Consider the following 17,208-nt stretch of genomic DNA (forward strand, 5'->3'; position numbering starts at 1 on the left):
AGATTCAGGAAAGATATAGGAAAGCACTGGTTTGGTAATAGAGTTGTGGATGAGTGGAACAAGCTCCCGAGTACAGTTATTGAGGCTAAAACGTTGTGTAGTTTTACAGATAGGTTAGATAAATGCATGAGTGGGTGCGGGTGGGTGCGAGTTGGACTTGACTAGCTTGTACTACTAGGTCAGATGTTGTACTCCTTCCTTAAGTGAATGTGACCTGACCTGACTAGGTTGGGGCATTGGCTTAAGCTGGTAGGAGATTTGGACCTGCCTCGCATGGGCCAGTATGCCTGCTGCAGTGTTTCTTCTTTATGTTCTTATTAGTAAACTTCCTTCCAATTTGGTCAAGGTTTCTTTTCTGGATACTGGAAGGTAGGACTTCACATGGCATAAGCCGTTAGTGGTTACATAAACCCCAACAAGGAGAGTACGTATATATATACCGGCAACAAGAGGCCCTCTCCTGATGGAATGGTTTGCTACCAAGCTAGCACCAAAACAGATTAACTGAGGATAGGCTGAAGACAAACTTGACAATCTTGGAGGAATGATTATGACCATCCTAACTGGGACAGATAGACATTTGAATTTAGAAGACAAGGATTAAAAAGAGGGGCAAAAGCTGAAAGCAAAGAAGCCACAGGAATGTATAGTAGTACGAAAGTGGCTGAAAAGTAGAATGACTTAGACAAGGCAGTGGAGGCAAACTCAATACACAGATTCAAGAGTAGGTAAATTTATTTAGGTACAGGTACACAGAGACAGTTATAAAAATTATCATACATAGCAGCATGTGTAGATTAACTAGGATAACCCAAAAAAGTCTGACAAAATGACTAATTTGTTAAGTCCTAAGAAGCCAGAAATTTATGATCTGATTGCTGTAGTCTAGGAAGTGGGGCTAGAAGCTAGGTCTCTACCCCTGCCAATAACTCAGTGAGTACACACCGCAAATCAAAATTTACTGCACAATTATGGGCTGTTAGTTAGCAGTCTGAGAATACGAAAAGAACTTCAACTGTACTTCAATGACTTACGACAGAACGAGATTGACAACAGTCAGTCCACCTATCATTCTATCATGCAGGAGGAGCCACATGTCTATAGTGAATCCAATTAAATAAGTACACTCTTTGAAGTCACTACCGCCTGGCTCCAGTTGTGTTACAAGTATCTTTGGGAGGTTGTGTCAGCTGATGTGGGTATGAGTAAATGTAAACTGTCAGTTGGATGACTGTCAAACCTTGCATGTGCTGGAATGCAATAAAATTAATGAATTCACAGAACTCATAAATATTCAAGAAATTTCATGGTGTTTTTTTATCCAGGGGCATATTACCAACCAATATGGGAAAGTATTCTGACTCTGCCAATTGCAAATACAGTAAGGCCCCGCTTTACGGAGTTTCGCCTTACGGCGTTCCGCTAATACGGCGATGTCAAATTATGACCAAAATTTGCTATATGGCAAGCGGTCTTTAAAATATGGCGCCCCCCACCCAGTTTGTTTACATTTTCTGTGACCACATATATTATGTCAGGAAGCTTTCCAAAATTTCAAGTGTTTTAAAGTTACTGCATATTTTATATATACTCTGATAATTATACTTATGTGTACCTGTACCTAAATATACTTACACACTGTGCTGGTGTGCAGGTACACATTAAAATCGCAAAGTGTCTCTACTCATGACGCCAATACTACATAATAATAATCACTCTTGGGCACACTAAATGTCTTATTTTACATCAATATAGGCATTTTCATTAATCCATCTATGATATTTTCCTCAAAATTATATATGAAACCTGTTACATAACATATAAACATGATACATACACTCGCAGAATAAAAAGTGATGTAAATACAGGTCTCCCTCAACATTCGCGAGGGTTAGGGGATCAAGAGCCTCGCGAATGTTGAAAAACCGTGAATGTTTGGTGCCCCAATATATTGTAGGGAAATATAATACAATACTGCTTCCTTAACTTGTTGAACCATGAACAATCATAAAATACATGAAAATGTCGTAAATTGTACTAAATATATACATGTTATGCTTTAATAACATGTATGTTATTAAATACCACAGACTCCACCACTGCCTCCACCACTTCCTCAACCACTGCGAGTCCCTACTACCCTCCCTCCGACCCCCGCAACTGGCAGCCAGCCCTCCCACCACTCAGTGTGGCGAGTGTTTTGTTTGTTCATTATTTGCTATTAAACTACAGTATAAATAATGTAAACCCATTCATGACTGCATATTGGAATGGCTATTCAGACAGGTATTAGACGGTGACATCATGTGTTTACTCTTGAACACAGCAAAGAATCAAACATTTCTGCTACTGCTAATAATAACAATAGTAATAATAATAATAACAATAACAATAATAACAATAATAACTAATAATAATAATAATAATAATAATAATAATAATACGATATAATTGAAGAAGGAAATTGTACGAGGGAGTGGTTGACACATCGTCAGTGTGGCTTTGTTTATGCTGGGGTGAGCATTAGTCTCCCTGCTCTTCCAAACATTTCACAATAATTCAGCAGTTGAGGCAGTGGCATTTAATAACATATATGTTATAAATAATAATAGTACATATTATTAATAACATGTATTATTATTAATAATAACATGTATGTTATTAAATACCACTGCCTCAACCTCTACCTCAACCGCTGCCTCAATCGCTTCAACAGCTGCCTCACCCACTGCCTCAATCGCTGCCTCAACAGCTGCCTCAACCACTGCCTCAACAGCTGCCTCACCCGCTGCCTCACCCGCTGCCTCAACCGCTGCCTCAACCGCTGCCTCTACCGCTGCCTCTACCGCTGCCTCTACCGCTGCCTCTACCGCTGCCTCTACCGCTGCCTCTACCGCTGCCTCTACCGCTGCCTCTACCGCTGCCTCTACCGCTGCCTCTACCGCTGCCTCTACCGCTGCCTCTACCGCTGCCTCTACCGCTGCCTCTACCGCTGCCTCTACCGCTGCCTCTACCGCTGCCTCTACCGCTGCCTCTACCGCTGCCTCTACCGCTGCCTCTACCGCTGCCTCTACCGCTCAATCTACAAGCACCAAACACAATGAATTATTGTGAAATGTTTGGAAGAGCAGGGAGACTAATGCTCACTCCAGCATAAACAAAGCCACACTGACGATGTGTCAACCACTCCCTCGTATTTTTGTACAACTTCCTTCTTCAATATCGTATTTATTATTATTATTTTTATTATTATTATTATTACTATTGTTATTATTAGCAGAAGCAGAAATGTTTGATTCTTTGCTGTGTTCAAGAGTAAACACAAGACGTCACCGTCTAATACCTGTCCGAATAGCCATTCCAATATGCAGTCATGAATGGGTTTACATTATTTATACTGTAGTTTAATAGCAAATAATGAACAAACAAAACACTCACCACACTGAGTGGTGGGAGGGCTGGCTGCCAGTTGCGAGGATCGGTGGGAGGGTAGTAGGGACTCGCAGGTGGCAGGAAACTTGAATATGATTTGGCGACTTGGTGGCTGGGAATTTGGCAGTTGGGAATTCGCGAATGTGTGAAGCCCGCGAAAGCTGAAAACGTGAATGTTGAGGGAGACCTGTATGAGATTTGTTTACATAGCAGCTGTGTAGGTAGTGTCGGAAGAATTGTTTTCTCTAGTCAAACTGGGGGATAACTGTAGAAAAATATTCTTTTCGTATGCCTTTACTCTATATATAGCAATTCACGACCCTTGTGAGTTTAGTGTTTTTTATTAATAATATTATTATTAATATTAATAATAATAATAATAATAATACATCTACCATCCGACTTACGACCACTCGACTTACGACTTTTTTATGCCAAATTTCTGGGAAATAAACAACTATTTGTGTTGTACACAGTGTTTATCCTAAACCTTACAGTATAAAATACAGTACTAACAACATAAAAAGTAAAGTAAAACATGAAATACCAAAATAAAACAATAAAATAAAGTCATTACAAAAATGTTTTGTTGATATTCAGTATTAAAGTTAGACTTACGACCATTTCGACTTACGACCAGTTTCTCGGAACCGAACTCCGTCGTAAGTCGGATGGTAGGTGTATCTTCATTCACTAAAAATGGTGTGTTGCTGTTTGTTTATTCTGTACTAACTTGTACACAATGTAAGAGTATTTGTATTGTGAGGTAATTATTATTATAATAAAAAAAATATTGAGGTAAATGTTTTACAAACTCTTACAAATGGACGTGAATGAACTAAAAGTAGACACACATTAATACACATTTATTTCGCCTGACCAAGTCATCCCCCACTACCTGTTCAGTTTGTGTTCTTACACTGTCTCAACTCTGTATCTCGTTCTCTCTCTTGTTTACTCTTTCGTTAACTAGTTATCTCTCATTGACAATGGCATCTAAGGTTAGCTGTGATAAAAAGAGAAGTCGTAAGCCTCTTGCTTCGTGCCAAGTTAGAGGATGATGGTGTGCCATTCTGATTTTATTCAATAAACACCCTGCCACTCACCTCTCACACATTAATATTAACATTTTAAGGTAAGTAATAAGTGTACTCTGTGTGTATCTTACCTTTTATTGTGTTTTAATGCCTAATTCTATTGCTAACTTAATATAAGTTAGTGTAAACTTGTTGTCTGGCATTTATTGCATATTTTATATGTGCTCTGATAATAATACTTGTGGACCTGTGTGGTAGCCGGGCGGAGGGACAACATTACATTTTCTCTGCTCAGCCATCAGAGAAAACGTGTATGAATCTGCGTTTGACCCAGCCACTCCCTCACTCCGTTTTTGTTTACAATTTTCGTCATGAATTATTCATTACTTCTACCTTCGTTTATGATGGCATCTAAAGGTAGTTGTTAGAAATGATTAAATTTAGTGAACAAGGCATGTCGATGTTAATAATATGGCTCTGGCCCACAGTGTAGGTAACCAGTAGGTGTAGCCCAGGCGGGCTACACCTACCGGCTACCTACACTGACTTCCTACAAATAAATACTACTCACCTCTCTTCCTATATTAAGACTACACATATTTTAAGGTAAATAATGAGTGTACTGTATGTGTATTTTACCTCTCTGGGATGTTTTAAATATCATATATTAAGTATGAGACGGGGAGCCAGTGCTACCTACACCTGGGCTACCTGCACCTGACTTCCTACAAATAAGTACTACTTGCCTCTCTCCCTACATTAAGATTACAAATACTTTAAGTAATGAATTTACTGTGAATGTATTTTACTTTGTGTGTTTTTAATGCCTAATTCTATTACTAACTTAATATAATTTAGTGTAAACTTGCTGTCTGGCATTTATATGCATTTATAAATGGAAAAAAATGGCATTCTGCCTTCTGGCGATGTCTGCTTTCCGGCGACAGCCTGGAACCTAACCCGCCGTATAAGTGGGGCCCTACTGTAATGCATAAACCACTTAAACTTGTTTAAATTCAAGCACACCTTAAAATATAAGGTACTCTAAATAACTTAAAACCACAAGTTACACTAATATTTTTTTTAATATTTTCATGTCTGCATAATCAATTATTATAACTAGCCAGATATACACATGGTAATGGTTCTTTACCACTAACTTGTTTAGGTATCAAAACTTCACAGTCCAGTCCCTGGACCCATTATGTGCTTCTTTTGACTACTGCCCACAGGATGGGTATGGGGTGTATAATAAAGATATTAAACTCCACTACTGTACATATATCAGTGAACATTGAGTAACTGTGTACACACATTCTGCACAAACATGAACAATTGTTTAACATAACAAGGGGTATTCCTTGAATGTTTCAAAACAGATACAACTCAAGAGCTGAACCAACACGTTAATTTCTAGAACTAAATTGTTATTTGCTAAACTATACGACGGGGATAGAACCCATGGTGTCATTACGATTTCGCAAGTCGAGCTGTGATTTGTTACTACAAACATACACACACACATACACCTCTACACATCCACATTACACACACTCCTATAAGTCAAAGGGATGTTAGAAAGTGTTTCTTCAGTCAGAGTTGTTAGGAAGTGGAATAGCCTAGAAAGTGACAGTGCGGGCAGGAACCATACATGTAAAGTAAGAAGACAAGTGCAACTAATATGACATTTTATTGTGGCAACGTTTCACTCTCCAGGAGCTTTATCAAGCCGTTATGGTGAAAAAGCCATAATAGCTTGATAAAGCTCCTGGAGAGCGAAACGTTGCCACAATAAAATGCCACATTAGTTGCACTTGTGTCTTTTTCTTTACATATTGTCGGTAATTCTACCAACATTAATATAGGAATCATACATAGTTTTAAGATGAGGTTTCACAAAGCTCATGGAGCAGGGAGAGAGAGGATCTAGTAGAAATCAGAGAAGAGGTGGGGCCAGGAGCTATGACTCGGCCCCTGCAACCACAAAAAGGCGAGTACACGTTCACACGTGTACACACACACACACATACACGTACACACACACGTACACACACGTACACACACACACGTACACACGTACACACACACGTACACACACACGTACACACACACATGTACACACACACACGTACACACACACACGTACACACACACACGTACACACACACACGTACACACACACGTACACACACACACGTACACACACACACGTACACACACACACGTACACACACACACGTACACACACACGTACACACACACACGTACACACACACACGTACACACACACACGTACACACACGTACACACGTACACACACACGTACACACGTACACACGTACACACGTACACACACACGTACACACACGTACACACGTACACACATACACACATACACACACACACACGTACACACACGTACACACGTACACACACGTACACACACACGTACACACGTACACACGTACACACACGCGTACACACACGCGTACACACACACGTACACACACACGTACACACACACGTACACACACACGTACACACACACGTACACACACACGTACACACACACGTACACACACACGTACACACACGTACACACACACGTACACACACACGTACACACACGTACACACACACGTACACACACACGTACACACACACGTACACACACACGTACACACACACGTACACACACACGTACACACACACGTACACACACACGTACACACACACGTACACACACGTACACACACACGTACACACACACGTACACACACACGTACACACACGTACACACACGTACACACACGTACACACACGTACACACACGTACACACACGTACACACACGTACACACACGTACACACACGTACACACACGTACACACACGTACACTAAGTGACCTTGCTACCTCAAAGGCGATGAGACCGGACAACATCTCCCCGTGGGTCCTTAGAGAAGGAGCAGAGATGCTGTGTGCGCCCCTAACCACAGTCTTCAACACATCCCTTGAAACTGGACAACTACCCAAGATATGGAAGACGGCAAATGTAGTCCCCATATTTAAGAAGAGACAGAAACGAGGCACTAAACTACAGACCGGTGTCTCTGACATGTATAGTATGCAAAGTCATGGAGAAGATTATCAGGAGAGTGGTGGAACACCTGGAATGGAACAAGATTATAAATGAAAACCAGCATGGATTCATGGAAGGAAAATCCTGTGTCACAAACCTTCTGAAGTTTTATGACACGGTAACAGAAGTAAGACACCAGAGAGAGGGGTGGGTTGATTGCATTTTCCTGGACTGCAGGAAGGCCTCTGACAGTTCCTCACAAGAGATTAGTGCAGAAGCTGGAGGATCAGGTGCATATAACAGGGAGGGCACTGCAATGGATCAGGGAATAGAAGGGGGGGTGCTTGGAGTTGGAGAGTTGTGCAGGAGTAGACTTAGGGATCACCTTCTCTGCCAGGCAATCTTGTAGGAAGTTGTGTCTGTTGCGATAGCTGTGAGCACGAAGAAGGGTGTCCAAAAAACATCTGCATGAAATGTCCATTATGTTGCTGTGTCCGACAGATTGTAATAAAGTTGGTAGAATTACCGACAATATGTAAAGTAAAAGGACAAGTGCAACTGATGTGACATTGTGGCAACATTTCGCTCTCCAGGAGCTTTATCAAGCCATTACAAACAATACATGGATACAGAGGGTATATAAAGGCTCAGAGTGAGGTGCAATACTAGTGAGGTACCATTTCGATGTTCACTACCACTACTACTACTACCACTAGTGAACATCGAAATGGTACCTCACTAGTATTGCACCTCACTCTGAGCCTTTATATACCCTCTGTATCCATGTATTGTTTGTAATGGCTTGATAAAGCTCCTGGAGAGCGAAATGTTGCCACAATGTCACATCAGTTGCACTTGTCCTTTTACTTTACATATTGTCGGTAATTCTACCAACTTTATTACAATCTGTCGGACACCGCAACATAATGGACATTTCATGCAGACGTTATTTGGACACCCTTCTTCGTGCTCACAGCTATCGCAACAGACAACTTCCTACAAGATTGCCTGGCAGAGAAGGTGATCCCTAAGTCTACTCCTGCACGATCAGGGAATATCTGACAGGGAGGCAACAACGAGTCATGGTACATGAAGAGGTATCACAGTGGGTGCCTGTGACGAGCGGGGTCCCACAGGGGTCAGTTCTAGGACCAGTGCTATTTTTGATATATGCGAACGACATGATGGAAGGAAGAGACTCTGAAGTGTCTCTATTCACAGATGATGTGAAGCTGATGAGAAGAATTAAATCGGATGAAGATGAGGCAGGACTGCAAAGAGACCTGGACAGGTGGACATGTGGTCCAGAAACTGGCTTCTCGAATTCAACCCTGCCAAATGCAAAGTCATGAAGACTGGGGAGGGGCAAAGAAGACCACAGAGAGTATAGGCTAGGTGGACAAAGACTACAGACCTCACTCAGGGAGAAAGATCTTGGGGTGACCATAACACCAAGCACGTCACCGGAGGCACACATCAACAAAATAACTGCTGCAGCATACAGGCACCTGGCAAACCTGAGAACAGCATTCCGATAACTTAATAAGGAATCGTTCAAGACACTGTACACTGTGTATGTTAGGCTGATACTGGAGTATGCAGCACCAGTCTGGAACCCACACCTGGTCAAGCACGTCAAGAAGTTAGAGAAAGTACAAAGGTTTGCAACAAGGCTAGTTCCAGAGCTCAGGGGAATGTCATACGAGGAAAGGTTGAGGGAAATTGGACTGACGACACTGGAGGACAGAAGGGTCAGGGGAGACACGATAACGACATACAAGATACTGCGGGGAATAGACAAGGTGGACAGACGGGATGTTCCAGAGAGGGGACACAGAAACAAGGGGTCACAATTGGAAGCTGAAGACTCAGACGAGTCACAGGGACGTTAGGAAGTATTTCTTCAGAAAGTAGTCAGGAAGTGGAATAGCCTAGCAAGTAGTGGAGGCAGGAACCATACATAGTTTTAAGAAGAGGCATGACAAAGCTCAGGAAGCAGAGAGGGAGAGGACCTAGTAGCGATCAGTGAAGAGGCGGGGCCAGGAGCTGAGTCTTGATCCCTGCAACCACAATTAGGAGAGTACACGCACACACGTACACACACAGCCAGGAGCTGAGTCTCGACTCCTGCAACCACAATTAGGCAAGTACACACACACACACATACGTACACACACACAAATGCAAAGTCATGAAGAGCGGGAAGGGCAAAGAAGACTGAAGACAGAGTATAGGCTAGGCGGCCAAAGACTGCAAACCTCACTCAAGGAGAAAGATCTGGGGGGCAAGTATAACACCTAGCATGTCACCAGAAGCCCATATTAACCTAATATCTGCTGTGGCATATGGGCACCTGGCAAACCCAAGAATAGCGTTCCAATACCTCGGTAAGGATCGTTGGAGACTATGCACTGTGTACATCAGGCCCATACTGGAGTACGCAGCACCAGTTTGGAACCCACACCTGGTCAAGTATGTCAAGAAATCAGAGAAAGTGCAAGGGTTTGCAACAAGGCTAGTTCCAGAGCTAAGGGGAATGTCCTATGAAGAAAGGTTAAGGGAAATCGGTCTCACGACACTGGAGGACAGGAGGGTCAGGGGTGACACAATAAAAACATACAAGATACTGTGTGGGATAGATAAGGTGGACAGACAGGATGTTCCAGAGATGGGACACAGAAACAAGGGGTCACAAGTGGAAGTTGAAGATTCAGATGAGCCAAAGCGATGATAGGAAGTATTCTTCAACCAACGAGTTGTTAGGAAGTGGAATAATCTGGCAAGTGATTTAGTGGAGGCAGGAACCATACATAGTTTTCAGACAAGGTATGATAAATCTCAAGGAGTAGGGAGAGGGAGGACCCCAGTAGCGGTCAGTGAGGAGACGAGGCCAGGAGCTGAGTCTCAACCCCTGCAACCACAATTAGGCGAGTACACACACGTATACACACGTACATACACGTACACACGTGTACACACGTACACACACATGTACACGTACACGTACACACACGTACACGTACACACACGTACACGTACACACACATGTACACATACACACGTACACATACACGTACATACACGTACACATACACGTACACACACGTACACGTACACACGTACACGTACACACATGTACACACATACGTGATGGAGCACCTGGAACGGAACAAGATTATAAACGACAACCAGCAAGGATGCATGGAAGGCAAATCCTGTGTCACAAACCTTCTGGAGTTCTATGACAAGTTAACAGGAGTAAGACATGAGAGAGGGGAGTGGGTTGATTGCATTTTCCTGGACTGCAGGAAGGCCTTCACCAGTTCCTCACATGAGATTAGTGCAGAAGCTGGAGGATCAGGCACGTATAACATGAAGGGCACTGCAATGAATCCGAGAATACCTGACAGGGAGCAACAAGTCATGGTACGTGAAGCGGTATCACAGTGGGCGCCTGTGACGAGTGGGATCCCACAGGGGTCAGTCCCAGGACCAGTTCTATTTTTGATATAGGTGAATGACATGCTGGAAGGGATAGACTCTAAAGTGTCCTTGTTTGCAGATGATGTGAAGTTAATGAGGAGAATTAAATCAGATGAGGATCAGGCAGGACTTCAAAGAGACCTGGACAGGCTGGACACCTGGTCCAGCAACTGGCTCCTTGAATTCAACTCTCCCAAATGCAAAGTCATGAAGGTTGGGGAACGGCAAAGAAGACCGCAGACAGAGTATAGGCTAGGCAGCCAGAGACTGCAAACCTTACTCAAGTAGAAAGATCTTGGGGTGACCATAACACCGAGCACATCTCCGGAGGCACACATCAACCAGATAACTACTGCAGCATATGGGTGCCTGGCAAACCTGAGAATAGCATTCTGATACCTCAGTAAGGAATGGTTCAAGACACTGTACACTGTGATTGTCAGGCCCATACTTGAGTATGCAGCACCAGTTTGGAACCCACACCTGATTAAGCACGTCAAGAAATTAGAGAAAGTACAAAGGTTTGCAACAAGGCTATTTCCGGAGCTCAGGGGAATGTCCTACAAAGAAAGGTTGAGGGAAATCAGGGAAATCGGCCTCACGACACTGGAGGACAGGAGGGTCACAGGAGACATGATAACATACAAAATACTACATGGAATTGATAAGGTGGACAGACAGGATGTTCGAGAGAGGGGACACAGAAACAAGGGGTCACAATTGTAAGTTGAAGACTCAGATGAGCCAAAGTGATGTTAAGAAGTATTTCTTCAGTCAGAGTTGTCAGGAAGTGGAATAGCATGGCAAATGATGTAGTGGAGGCAAGTATAATTAGGCGAGTACACACATATGTACGTATACACACAGCATAAGCAGAGGTATGATAAAGCTCATTGTGCAGGGAGCGATCCAGTAGCGGCCAGTGAAGAGGCAGGGCCAGGAGCTATGAATCGACCCCTGCAACAACTAGGCGAGTACGTACGCGCATGCGCGCGTGCACCGCAATCGGCCTGATGACACTGGAGGACAGGAGGGTCAGGGGAGACATGATAATGACATACAAAATACTGCGAGGAATAGACAAGGTAGAAAGACGGGATGTTCCAGATTTGGACACACAAACAAGGGGTCACAATTGGAAGTTGAAGACTCAGATAAGTCAAAGTGATGTTAGGTAGTATTTCTTCAGTCAGAGTTATCAGGAAGTGGAATAGCTTAGCAAGTGATGTAGTGGAGGCAGGAACCATACATAGCTTTAAGACGAGGTATAATAAAGCTCATGGAGCAAGGAGAGAGGACGACCTAGTAGCGCTCAGTGAAGAGGCGGGGCCAGGAGCCGAGTCTCGACCCCTGCAACCACAATTAGGCGAGTACACAGAAGACACACCGGCACAATGTACACATCCTTGTTTACATCAACATGTCAGTCTAAGCAATGAGAAACTTAGTCATTAATGGCTTTTTACTAAAATTTAGGTGACCTTCCTTAATACAACTTAATTATTCATATTGTTATCTACGACAGATTATGGATATCCTGGGGTCCATACCATGTCAGTAATGTGTAATTATATTAATGTGGGAGTGGCCTATTATTATTATAAACATGGAGGAGCGCTAAACCCGTAAGATTAGGGAGTGAGCTATATAACAAACAAACAAATCCATCATATGTGGATGCGTAGAACATAAACATTACTGTACTTGCTGACACGTTGTACTTGAACTAAAAAAAAAAAAATCACAAATGAGTACTAGACGCTGTAATTACATATGCAAGCTTAAGCTTATAAATCCCACTAAAAAAAAAGGAAATAAAAGTAGTAAGAGAAGGGAAAGTAGGATATAAGCAGTTAGGTGTGTCAGTAGGGTGAGGAGACATGCCTGGGGCTACACTCTCTCTTATCACTATTATAACCATATTTTGATTCAGTTTAACTACGTGCACTTATGTTACAACCATGCAGGGATACTCACGGGTCATCTTGGTGTGTGCTAGGGCCTAGCAGGAGCAGTGACGCTCACACCAGCGGTGAAGAAGTGCCCTGAGCTGCTTCTTGGTGGAGCCCTGGGCCGTCAGTCAGACACATCACGCTAGCGCGCCCGAACGCGACCCACCACCACTAACATTCTCCTCAGTGACACAACACTCATATAAATTGCTCTTATTAACGTATCAATGCTGCTTTTATTCTCGTTACGCTACATTGCTCAACAAATATTAAATATTTAACATTCGAGCTACAGCACCTCATGAATAATATTACTGGAACTTTTAACCTTGTAGAAGACTGTGAGGTTGATGTTGCACCACCTGAGAAACTTCTAGTAAACTACGACGCTATCATATTATCTTCTCTATCACTTACCAACAATATAAACAATACACACCTAAAAACACATACGATTTTTTTTATTTAACCTTCTGTTTCATATTCAACGAGTACGTGTATGATATTTTTATATTATGTTGATATCTGTTTTTAAAATCATTTTTATATAATTAGATATATCCGAAGTGTGAAGTTATGCTGTGCCTTTGATGGGGACTTAATTAATATATTCCATGTCCCAGGTGGGTTCCTCCATTCACATTGTCATCTTTTTTAGTAGTTAATAATAATAATAGTTTATTAGGACATTATATATAGTTGTACAATTATTATTATTATTATAATCAAGGGGGAAGCGCTAAACCCGGAGGATTATACAGCGCCTGGGGGGGGATGTGGAAGGCATTCAGGCTTAATTCGGGGAACTGGAGCACAGATCCAATTCCCTAAATCAAGAGCCCCTCACCAACATCAAGGAACCTTCCTTAAGGGGAGATATAGTTGTACAAGGTATTATAGCAGTTGGGTGTACATGTCAAAAGTCCCTTGTATGCAGAGTATTATAGGCAGGCTTCAAATTAACTTAAGATTAACTAAGCTATAATAGATTTAATGGTAACAGTTACAATATGAAGTACAATTGAGTATTTGAAATAATGAAATTTGAACATTTCAACTTTGAAGTATTATAGTTTTACAATTTGTAACATAACAGTGAATAATATAACAAAATGATCAATTTATTATATGTGTACAACTGGACAAGTCTGGATCTGGACAAGTCCAGATCCAGACTTGTCCAGTCGTACAGTTTATTAATCAGATCTAATCAAATCAAATCAATGATCTGTAGTGCAGTAACAGTTCATATGGTCATTAGATGAGTTACAGTGCATTCAAAAGAATGGATTATTCTATTAGGTAATACTATAATAACATAGTTTGGTAAGGTTTCTCTAATTATACAACTAGGTTATACATTTATGAAATATAAGTTATTCAATATTTGCATTAGATTAGATATGAGAATTTATTGATCTTTGAGCATTTATTTATGGGGTCCTAAGGCTAGGGGAGTAACAGTGAGTGATGATATTTTGTGGTAGTAGAAAGTGATTTGTTAACTATGTAGATAAAGATAAATTAATTTTTTTATATTTTATTGAGAGCATATCTTGTATAGACATAATACATATATATAGTATAACACTGTGGAGAACAATAAGTATATATATAATTATCACACACGTACACGTTGTTGGACACAGAAGAAGAAACCCGTCACAGACAAAACAAAAAAGAAAGACCATCAATCACACTATACATCACTCAAGCCACCTATCAGTATATATAAGAAAAACACTTGAAATTATCACACCATACTCATGAAGGTGTAAGTACAAAAAACATCACAAATATATATTATTGTAAAAGAAACTCACGTTCCTAATAAAAAAAAACCTTTCTTGGGAGTAAGTCATACAGAAGTATCTGTATCCCATCGACACCATGCCTAACCCTTCTAGGGTAGGGTAGGTGCCTGAGCCCGAGCCTTTAGCTCATAAGACTGTCATTCCCATTTGCCCCCTTCGGGCGGGGATGGCAGACCAGAGAGGCCTAGCTTGTGGCTAGGCCTGGGGACAGTTGGTCCCAAAGATGAGGAGGTACTTGTGCCTCCTCCCATGGGAGACTTAGGTCTCAGACACTCCCTAAAGAGGGAGCCAAGGCCGGGCCACCACTTGGACAAGGCCCGGGCCGGGAGAATACCGGCTAATCTTTAACTAACTAAATCTGTATCCGCCTGAGGTACACACACCTCCGCCTGAGGTACACACACCCCCGCCTGAGGTACACACACCTCCGCCTGAGGTACACACACCTCCGCCTGAGGTACACACACCCCCGCCTGAGGTACACACACCTCCGCCTGAGGTACACACACCTCCGCCTGAGGTACACACACCTCCGCCTGAGGTACACACACCCCCGCCTGAGGTACACACACCTCCGCCTGAGGTACACACACCTCCGCCTGAGGTACACACACCCCCGCCTGAGGTACACACACCTCCGCCTGAGGTACACACACCCCCGCCTGAGGTACACACACCTCCGCCTGAGGTACACACACCTCCGCCTGAGGTACACACACCTCCGCCTGAGGTACACACACCCCCGCCTGAGGTACACACACCTCCGCCTGAGGTACACACACCTCCGCCTGAGGTACACACACCTCCGCCTGAGGTACACACACCTCCGCCTAAGGTACACACACCTCCACCTGAGGTACACACACCCCCGCCTGAGGTACACACACCTCCGCCTGAGGTACACACACCTCCGCCTGAGGTACACACACCTCCGCCTGAGGTACACACCCCCGCCTGAGGTACACACACCCCCGCCTGAGGTACACACACCTCCGCCTGAGGTACACACACCTCCGCCTGAGGTACACACACCCCCGCCTGAGGTACACACACCTCCGCCTGAGGTACACATACCTCCGCCTGAGGTACACACACCTCCGCCTGAGGTACACACACCTCCGCCTGAGGTACACACACCTCCGCCTGAGGTACACACACCTCCGCCTAAGGTACACACACCCCCGCCTGAGGTACACACACCTCCGCCTGAGGTACACACACCTCCGCCTGAGGTACACACACCTCCGCCTGAGGTACACACACCTCCTCCTGAGGTACACACACCTCTGCCTGAGGTACACCTCCGCCTGAGGTACACACACCTCCGCCTGAGGTACACACACGCCCGCCTGAGGTACACACACCTCCGCCTGAGGTACACACACCTCCGCCTAAGGTACACACACCCCCGCCTGAGGTACACACACCTCCGCCTGAGGTACACACACCTCCGCCTGAGGTACACACACCTCTGCCTGAGGTACACACACCTCCTCCTGAGGTACACACACCTCCGCCTGAGGTACACACACCTCCGCCTGAGGTACACACACCTCCGCCTGAGGTACACACACCTCCGCCTGAGGTACACACACCTCCGCCAAATACACTGGCCACAATTACTAAATTATCATATTGTTGTACACATACCATCTTGTTCCTCATCCTCATATCCGACATAGACAAGGATGTCAGCCACAGCACCGTGTCTTCCTTTGCAGATGACACCCGAATCTGCATGACAGTGTCTTCCATTGCAGACACTGCAAGGCTCCAGGCGGACATCAACCAAATCTTTCAGTGGGCTGCGGAAAACAATATGAAGTTCAACGATGAGAAATTTTAATTACTCAGATATGGTAAACATGAGGAAATTAAATCTTCATCAGAGTACAAAACAAATTCTGGCCACAAAATAGAGCGAAACACCAACGTCAAAGACTTGGGAGTGATTATGTCGGAGGATCTCACCTTCAAGGACCATAACATTGTATCAATCGCATCTGCTAGAAAAATGACAGGATGGATAATGAGAACCTTCAAAACTAGGGAGGCCAAGCCCATGATGACACTCTTCAGGTCACTTGTTCTATCTAGGCTGGAATATTGCTGCACTCTAACAGCACCTTTCAAGGCAGGTGAAATTGCCGACCTAGAAAATGTATAGAGAACTTTCACAGCGCGCATAACGGAGATAAAACACCTCAATTACTGGGAGCGCTTGAGGTTTCTAAACCTGTATTCCCTGGAACGCAGGAGGGAGAGATACATGATTATATACACCTGGAAAATCCTAGAAGGACTAGTACCGAACTTGCACACGAAAATCACTCACTACGAAAGCAAAAGACTTGGCAGACGATGCACCATCCCCCCAATGAAAAGCAGGGGTGTCACTAGCACGTTAAGA

The 17,208-nt window shown here is 43.5% G+C and overlaps 1 long non-coding RNA gene across 1 annotated transcript; it reads right to left on the reverse strand.

Annotated features, from left to right (window-relative positions):
• Positions 1–6: 6 nt before the first annotated feature.
• Positions 7–13,353, reverse strand: LOC128686600 (uncharacterized). The gene is made up of 3 exons (XR_008406671.2): positions 13,010–13,353; positions 3,439–3,593; positions 7–3,082 (listed from the first exon to the last, which is right to left on the reverse strand). It is a non-coding gene; the product is annotated as an uncharacterized lncRNA (long non-coding RNA).
• Between the last annotated feature and the right edge of the window lie 3,855 nt (positions 13,354–17,208).

Source organism: Cherax quadricarinatus, chromosome 12 (genome assembly GCF_038502225.1).
Source record: "Cherax quadricarinatus isolate ZL_2023a chromosome 12, ASM3850222v1, whole genome shotgun sequence".
NCBI lineage: Eukaryota > Metazoa > Arthropoda > Malacostraca > Decapoda > Parastacidae > Cherax > Cherax quadricarinatus.